At 45.1% G+C, this 9,247-nt stretch overlaps 2 pseudogenes; one reads left to right on the top strand and one right to left on the bottom strand.

Annotated features, from left to right (window-relative positions):
* Nucleotides 1-1,450: 1,450 nt before the first annotated feature.
* On the bottom strand, nucleotides 1,451-1,570 carry LOC136660815 (5S ribosomal RNA; annotated as a pseudogene).
* A 1,299-nt stretch (nucleotides 1,571-2,869) lies between these two features.
* On the top strand, nucleotides 2,870-2,983 carry LOC136660870 (5S ribosomal RNA; annotated as a pseudogene).
* The last annotated feature ends 6,264 nt before the right edge of the window (nucleotides 2,984-9,247 follow it).

Genomic DNA, 9,247 nt, shown 5'->3' with positions numbered 1-9,247 from the left:
CAGGGGGTGGCTGTTGGAGAAAGCTGAAGCATATTAAGCACTTTTTGACTTAAAGGAGTTTTTCTTTCAAAAAGCAAAAAAGTACCTACAACAACACCATCCCTGGGCTTGTTTGTTTAGCTCTCCAATGGCTTTAAAACAGCTTACTTAGCCATGAGATGGGAGGAGGCTCTGAGAATGAAAGACAAGGCTTCTAACCTTGGGAGACTGGAGATAGAGCATTAATTTTAAGAGGCAACCTCTAAACTTCTAAAGAGTTGAGTGCAAAAGACACCCCAGCAGGGCTTGAACGGTGGGGGTGGAAAACGAAGGGTGTTTTGGAAACAACTGAATCCTCCAAAGTATGGAAAAGAAAACAGATACTTTGGGGAGCTCTCTTCCCATCCTTGAACAATGCATATTTTTTTGGAGCTGACTTTCTCGGAGGCAGGGTCGGTGTCCTTTCATGTAATTGATGTCAACTCTCTTCAGCGCTGAGCCCAGACAAGCTCTCGAAATGTGAAGCAGGAAATCAGACCGTCAAAGGGAAAGCCAAGCATTCCTTCCACACGGTCTGGGTCAGGCCCCTGGATCCTCTAAATATATATATATATATATATATATATATATATATATATATATATATATATATTTACACACACACACACACACACATACACAAGATTTATACTGTGGCTGCCAGGAGCCCTTGCATTTCCATGCCCTCCTGTTGCTAAGATAAAGGCTGTTTCCTATGGACTTTGAAAGCCGCCCTTATTTAAAACCCGGGCTATGTTCTGACAAAACTCTCTCCTGTCAACCCAAATTGAGCAAATGAGCCTATACTCTACAGTATAAAGGCCAAAAAGAGTTATTGAATATCACCCAGGGAGCAGAAAATGAATAGGCTCCCATTTCTCACTGACCTTCTTGGGTACTCTTTCCCCCTCCCCTTCTGAAAGTGGACCTAGTTAGTCAGCCCTATTTCTCATGCTGTCGGACGGAGGCAGGAAAGACTTTTCAACTCCATACAGATCAAGTTTTGTTCACCTCTCTCTCTCTCTCTCTCTCTCTCTCCTTTTTCCTTACACTTCTGAAACCAGAGGCAGAAGACTATAAACACGATGCACACAGACTTCAATTTAAAATGGACTCAGAAGCCAAAGCTGAGGCACAAAAGCCATTGTTAGCGCATGAAATACCCTTGGGCCCTGATGAAAAGGTGGCAGGTGATGGATTGAAATTAGACATATTTATAAATGCAGTAACAGCAGTGTGACAATAAGCGCACTCTACAGGACAATCTGAACCCTCTAACATCATGAAAAGGAAGGGAGAGAACATTAAAGCCTGTTTCTGGCATAGTAATAAACCACGATCAGATCCTAATTTGATATTCTGATTAACTAATGATGGTTTGTACAAGCTTCAAAATGGTTGGCAACCTTCAGTCTCGAAAGACTATGGTAGAAGCGTACAGCACCCGGTATTCCTACGTGGTCTCCCATCCAAGTACTAACCAGGCCTGACCCTGCTTAGCTTCTGAGATCAGATGAGATCAGGCATGTGCAGGGTAACAGTTGCTGCAAGTTTAAACAGGAAACTGGTTTAAAACTTTAAATCTTCTCCCTAATTTTTTAAGGGGAAGAGGATGAGTGTGAGTCCAAGGCTTGGGCCAGTCTTAATACCATGACTTGTTGTTGCACCTGAACCAGGCCTAAAATGGAAAGACAGAAAAAGAATTCACCTAAATATTCATTTTGATTTCAGCAATGGAGATATAGAGAGTAAATAAGAAAGCTGAAAATAGTTTCATTTCACATGGGGGTGAACACATTTGTTTCATCCCATTGATTCTTCTAGTCAAACAGGACTTGGGGATTTTTGGACTAAAGCAATAACCTGCAAATCTTGTGCATCAGAAGTGAAAGTGAGATGAGTGCGCTCACCAGTGGTCCTTCTTTCAGATGGCACTTTTGGAGGCAAGGTGATGATCTAAAGCTAACTATTGCTCACCATGCAACCAGATGTTGCTGTAGACCCTGGCAGTAGACCCTGAACCTGCATTCACTGATGAAACTCCACCCTGAGACTTATGGTATAATATTAAAAAGGGTCACTGAACTTATGGGATATGCTTTTTCCATACCAATGAACAACTACAGCCAGCTCTGACAGATCTAGAATTTAGAGGTGATGTTTCCAGGCCAGAAGGCATAGCTATGGACAAACCTTTTACAAATCAACCATGAGCACTAGTGCTCTGTCCATTGCCGTCACTCCAGGCATGCTCTATGTCTCACCACTTCTAGGTGACAGTAGCATGAGATCGGACCCTTTTGTCTTGGTTATGCGGCTCACTCTTCCTGGAGGTTCATGTGGCCCTCGCACTCAGAAGCATTCCTACAGTGGGTGTTTATCTGGAGAAGCTCGGTGTTCCGGAAGTTCAGGAGAACACAATGATGGAATCACATCTCTCCCAACCTTCCAGGCTTTCACATCGGTTTAAATGTAAAAGCCCACCTCCGTTCAGCAACCTTCAACCCTTTCCAGTTGCTTCTTGTTTTCACCAGTGAGTGGCAAAAATGTGATCATCTGCAAGAGTGTGAGGTGGCTGAGCTCAGAAAGGGCTGAAAATTACCAAATGAAGGCTTGGACAGTGTGGTGTCAGACACACACATACACCTCATTGAAGTTCTCACCCGGTGCATCCCACACCAGCCACACCTCCACAGTGACACCACTGCTCACTCAGTAGGCCTTTCACCAAACCTTTACCAAGCCGGATGGCTTTATTCCATCCAGCATTCGGCCTGAGCTCCACTATTTACTCATCTCTCGTACCTTCCTTCCTGTATTCTTTTCATTAAGACATTAGTGAAGCATAGCAGCTTACTGTTACCCTGCACACGCCCGATCTCGTCTGATCTCGAAAGCTAAGCAGGGTCAGGCCTGGTTAGTACTTGGATGGGAGACTGCTTGGGAATACCGGGTGCTGAAGGCTTGCACCATAGTCTTTCAAGACTGAAGGTTGCCAACCAGCAGCTTAGGGACTGACCTGTGAATCGGAACTTTCCCCATTCAAACCTTTCCTCTGCCCTGATTCCATGAGGTGGCCATGGGCAAGATGCTCTTTTTCAGACAGTCTTCCCATCTGCATTACCCCAAAGCCCGGCTAATAAATGACCCTCCCCCAAACTCCTGCGTCACACCTGCGGACCATTCGTGGCACACCATAGTGTTGAAAATCAGCATAGTGGTTGAAAATCACTGATATATGCTATTATTACGCTGTGATTCTATTCCTGCAATTTTTTTGTTGTTGTTTATTTTAATTGTTAGTCGCTTTGCAGGCCTTGTGGGAGGAAAAGTGGCCTACAAATGTATGTGTAAATGAACAGCAACTATCATCCTTTCATTTAAGTTATCTATTCTGCTCTTAATGGATGAGCTGCCTTTTGATGCAGGTAGACCAGCATACAGCCCAAAAACACCCTTCACCTCCTCCAAAACTGATGGGAAGCAACAATTTTCTAGCAGATAAAAACAACTCCGGATACAAAAGGGTCACCAAGCACTCAGACATCTTGTATGGCGCCGGAGCACTGAAGGGTGTAGGGAAGAGTTTGGTGTAGAAAGGGATTCTGACCGCCATTAACTCTTCGTGTAAGAGCTATATGGAACCACTCAAGCAGAAGGCCTGATCTCTGACAGCTCACTCAAAGGAAGATAAGCGAACGTTACCATATTGCAGAGGCATCTGGAAGGGAATCACCTTCCATTCATTCATACTCCCTCGGGGAGAAAGCAGTGCAAAGTACGGCGAGATCCAGGGAATGATACAATGGCCTTTTGAAGAATGTATTTGGAAATAGCAGTGGTTGCCGACTTCAGAGTGACAGCACCCTCCTCTGTGTTGTCATAGGGAATGTCTGTAATGCACGAGTGTTTTTGTACGGCTCAGATGTGCTGATTCAGGGGGGTGGTGGTTTACGTTGTCGAATTCTTCCACACATAGGCAGGTCCACAGTTCTGCAGCACAGGATGGCATTGCTGGTGTCCACGAGTTATGGTCTGTCGGGTGACTCATGACCTTCTGCTAGGCATGGGGCTAAAGCAGGAGGTTGAGTGTATACTTTGTGTCCAACGACCTGGAGTATACTACCACACACTTCCTGGAACTCAGATGATGCTGAAATTGCCCCTCTCTGATTCTATCTCACAGGTAGGTCAAGCAGGCCTGGCCCAAGGTGAAGCAGCATCTACATTCCGCCCCTTCCACACCTTCTGAGCCTTGTCTTTGCTGCTGCAGAGGTTGCCTCCTCCTGGCCTTTCCAGTCATTTTTTTTTTTCCAGAACGGGGTGGGCAGAACATACTGAGGACATGCGGTGAGGGGAGGTGGGGGAACGATCCGCCCCATTATAGTCCATGGAAAAGAGCTGCAGCTTCCCCTGTGATTGGACACAAAGAAATTGGAACACACAAGTCAGAAAGTGGGTGTAGTGTGTGTGTCATCACAGAGGAGACTGTGGCTCTTTGACAGGGTAAGGTCTGCCTCCCCCGCCTCAGCTCACCACACGCCCCTGCCACCCAGTCTGTTTTGAAGAAGTGGTTGGGTGCATATGGAGGAAGTGGTGGTGGCCGCACAGTCCCAGAATGCCTTGTTCCCCTTTCCTCTGCAATGCTTCTTCAAAACAAACTGGTGAAGTGCAGTAGGGATGGGAGAGACGGCGGGCTCTGGGGCACCCATCCTCCAGCTCTTCCCAAAGCAGCCTCATTCCTCATTCCAATTCCAGCCTCTGGAACCATTAGCAGATCCTTCTGTCATCCAGAGGGAGGAGCCTGGAACCCTGAACGATGATGCCACCAACCACCAGAGACTAGATGACTTTGCAGATTGATGGAGCAGCTACTTCTATGGGCCAGCATCTTAGATATCAACCAGACTTGAACTGCACCTCTGGTTTGACCAGAGTTGTCAAACCCATTTCATACAGCAGGCCAAATAGCATTCATGGCACCTGCTGAGGGCCAGAAGTGAAATCATTAAGCAGGAAATGATGCCAGTAAGCAGATGATGGCCAGGAATAAGCACTTTGTTCTCAAGTAGGAACTTATCAGCTACAAATGACAAAAGAGAAAATATGCAAATCTTGATCGTATTTTCGAGAAATGGGAGACTGTGGCCACCTTTTCAGCAGCACTGTTCCTGCTGAGGCATCACTCCAAGCTCAGCAGCTGAGAGGTGGTCTGCAAAGTGATGTCTCAGCAGATGGGACACAGTTGAAATGGCGGCCCACATGATAACTGAGTTTTCCCAGCACCTCAGAAGCATCTCCTCTCATCCCTCTTGATCTGCCCCTTACCCTGTTGCCTTCTCCTTCCATCTCTCCTTCCCAGAGCCTTGGGAGAAGCTGAGCTGCTGAAAGGGCAGTGCTGAGATAGCCTAATTATCACGGGGCAGATAAAGAGCTTTCGGGGCTCTCAACTGACCCCTGGGCCTTATGTTTGACACCTCTGCTTTAGACTCTCGTAAACACCTCTATCTAGTGTATTGACCGTTTTGATGACGACGACGAAGTAAGCTGTTTTTTGTAAACTGTCTGAAAGGCTGCATCTAACTATAGCAATGGGATAACATAAATGAATTGGAAGCTGTCTGTGTGGCAGACTTTTTCAACTAGGCACTTGAATGCTAAGTGATGCATTTGGGGCAGTGTATTTTTTGTCCTTTCAACAGATTCCCCCATACAAATCTGACACTTCATCAACGTAAAAACCATGCCCTCTTCTGATTATAATACGCTGCAAATGAAACACCAAGACAAGAGGGCGGAGGCCTGCTTTCTTGGGCCTCCCCCCCCCACACACACACATTTCCCTCATGTTTCAGTTCTACTTTGCTAAATACACACGATATAATGCTAAAAACAGCACTGTGAAGTGCCCACTTCCAAACAAAATGTGTGCCCTGTAGCAGCCCTAAAGCGTATTGAGTAGAAAGAAGGACATTTGTAAATTCTTGAAGCTCCTTTTGTTCACAGAACCATCTTTTTTTCAGGAAAAGGTCAAGCAACACATTGTTTTAAAATGTGCAAAGTGATTTCCATTTTAGGTTATTTTTCTGCAACACAAGGGACTGATGTTGTCAGATTTCACAGTGGTCAGGAATGAGCATGTTCAGGTAACAATTGGGTACAGAGAGAGAGAGAAAGAGAGAGAGATTTAAAAGGCCCAGTCGCATGGAGTGTGTGCCAGCTCACTGTCAGCATGCACTGTTGTAAACGTGCTGTAAGGCACATTCGTGGGCCCTAGCACCAGTGTTCTGCCGGTGCTAGCCCAGTGCTGGCTGGTGCTGGGCTAGTGCTGGCGGATCACTGGAGCTTCGCCGTTCGGCAGTTGCAAGGACCGCCAAGCAGCAGAGAGGTAGGTGGGGGTGTGGGAGAAGGTGGTCAGGAGATGTTCTGGGGCAGGGGGAGGTGGAGGGAAGGCGGGGAGAGGGCGGGAAGGAGGCTTTCCAGGGGGAGGGAGTGGGGAAGGAGGGGGACAGGATCCAGAGCCTCCGTGTAGGGCTGGCCAGAGGCTCTTCATTCTACACTGACCTTCGGGTTGATGTAGAATTGAGTAGCCCCCTTGTGGGGCTACTTGCTTTACCCAGGGGAAGGGTATAAAAGTCCCCTTCTCCCAAGGAGGAGTTGGCGGTTGCCTGGAGCATGCTGGATGCGACTGTAACCATTTTCGGCACGGCTGTAGCCCCACATGCTGGACAGCTCAGGATTGGGCTGTAACACACTTGACCTAACTTCATTTCTTGTTTGTAGGAGGCATGATAAATTTAGCAGGGGTGGTGTTCTGAAAAAGATGATACCTTATGGTGACTGGGATGGGATGTGGACAGCGATGATGCAATGATACATGTTTGACACATAGAAGGGAACAAGTGGAGTTCAATCATCACATCTCCTCTCCCTCCTGCACTGGAACCCCAGCTCTTAATGGTTCCAGTTCTGTGCAAAGACTTTATGATGGAAATGAGTTACAGGGGAGCTGAGGTCCCCTGTGTATCCCAAATATAGCAAATTAAAAATGAATTATTATAGACAGAATATCATAATTTTCTAGGGTGCTACTAATCTTTGCCCAAAATATTATTATTTTTCTTTGTAATGTGTCTTTCCATCCCACACTGTGCATTTGACATTTTCCAATAACCTTGCGAGGCCCACCAGTTTTAGATCCAAAACATGTGAGGATATTTTAAAATATATCGAGGAGTGAGCTTAATTTTGAATTAGAAGCCCTCCCCTCCACACACACACAGACACACAAAAGGTCTCAGGAATCCAATAATGTTATCACAAGCACACTTCCATGTATAGAGTGACTTTTCAAGAGAGAAGTGACAACCTTAAAGGAAAATGTGAAGATGATCAGAGGGTACTGTCTTGCACAGTGAAAGGTCACCTTGACTTTTTAATCTGGACTGTCATCCTCCTCTTCTCATTAAAATATTTGATAAGAATTCTTTGCATGACCGAACAGCACAGAACACCTGAAATGACACCGTTTTGCTCTCAAGGATGTTGCAGTGTCATGGTAAATAATTGTCCTGCCTGATAGAAAATTAAATCATTAACTGTATTGTATGCAAGTAACAAATAAAATGGTGTATCAACACGCAGTGTTCATCTACCTTTTAAAAACACACCATTCTTCAAGGTGGAATTTCTCCCTATATTGTTTTGTGCCCTTCTCATCAAATCTTTCTGCCCCCCCCCGCACTCCAGTATCTTTAATATACTATATTATACTATTTTCTTTTATATTTATTTTCTATCCCACCAGTATAATCAAGGTTGTGTAAATCCTATTTACACAATGCAGCAAAATACAGTCAGGATGAATGGGAAAGAAATAAATGTGATGTCCTAGTCATGTTTCCTTGGAAGTCCCTCTGTGTTTAGTTAAGCTTACTTTCAGGTAAGTGCACCTTGGACCACAGATTTATTGATAACTGAAGTCCTATCTACCTATGAGCGATCACGCAATTTCAGGGGTTTGAGTTCCTAGAGCCTCAGGGATTATTTGTTTGGAGATGGGATTATAATTCAGTCATAGAGAATGTTCAAAGTGCCCTAGGATTGATCCCTGGTGTCTCAGGCAGGACTGGGAAAGACCCCTCTGGGCTCAATTCCAGCAGAGGTCTTCTTACTGTGACAGTTAAATAGAACTTCCATGTTCCAAGGCAGCTAACTACTAAATGCCAGCTGTTGAGTAGCAAAGCTGAGAGGGGGCTATTGCTTTCATGGTTTGTTTACAGGCTTCCTGAAGTCATCCAGTTGACCATTGTGTGAGCCAGATGTTGTCCCTGAGATCAGTGTTTCTCAAACTGCAGGTCGGGACCCACTAGGTGGGTCGCGAACCAATTTCAGAAAGGTTCCTATTCATTTCATTATTTTATTCTTTTAGACTTTATGCCCAGTGTTACAGATCTGTACTTTGAACAGGCTACTATGTAAATGCTTTAAACAATGATAGTAAATGGGATTTACTCATGCGTAAGTGTGGGAAGGACTGCAGACTAGGATTGTTAAAAATCTTCCTACTTGATGATGCAACTTCTGGTCATGATATCACTTCCGGTGGGCCCTGACAGATTCTCATTCTAAAAAGTGGGTCCCAGTGCTAAATGTTTGAAAACCACTGCCCTAGATGAAACTTTGGTTTGATCTGGAAGCTTCCAGAATGGCTTGAATGTCAAAAGTGAGTCCCAGTGCTAGAAGTTTGAGAACCACTGCCCTAGATGAGACTCTGATTTGATCTGGAAGCTTCCAGAATGGCCTTGAATGTCAAAAGTGGGTCCCGGTGCTAGCAGTTTGAGAACCACTGCCCTAGATGAGACTCTGGTTTGATCTGGAAGCTTCCAGAACAGCCTTGAGTGTCAAACTTCTGATCTTTTAAATGTGCACCGTAAAATATATAAAGGAACATCAAGCGATACCTGGGACCATTGGTGCTGGCCATGCAGAAATTGTGCACGCTGACATAAAATGTTTATTAAATCCAAGCCTGGTTCATCATCCAAATGCCAGCCTTGGAGGGGAGCCCAAACATTATCAAAATAAAATTACCTTCACAACCATTTCATCCTTGCCTCTTTTATTACAAATCCATATTCAGATATGTTAATGTATAAAGATGTACAATGTTACATAAAGAGCACAAAACGTGACACTGTGACACCGGTGGTTGAATGGCTGGGTTATT

This window comes from Tiliqua scincoides, chromosome 9, assembly GCF_035046505.1.
Source record: "Tiliqua scincoides isolate rTilSci1 chromosome 9, rTilSci1.hap2, whole genome shotgun sequence".
Classification (NCBI taxonomy): domain Eukaryota; kingdom Metazoa; phylum Chordata; class Lepidosauria; order Squamata; family Scincidae; genus Tiliqua; species Tiliqua scincoides.
The sequence above is the reverse complement of the archived record's forward strand: the minus strand, read 5'-3'. Positions and strand labels throughout refer to the sequence as shown.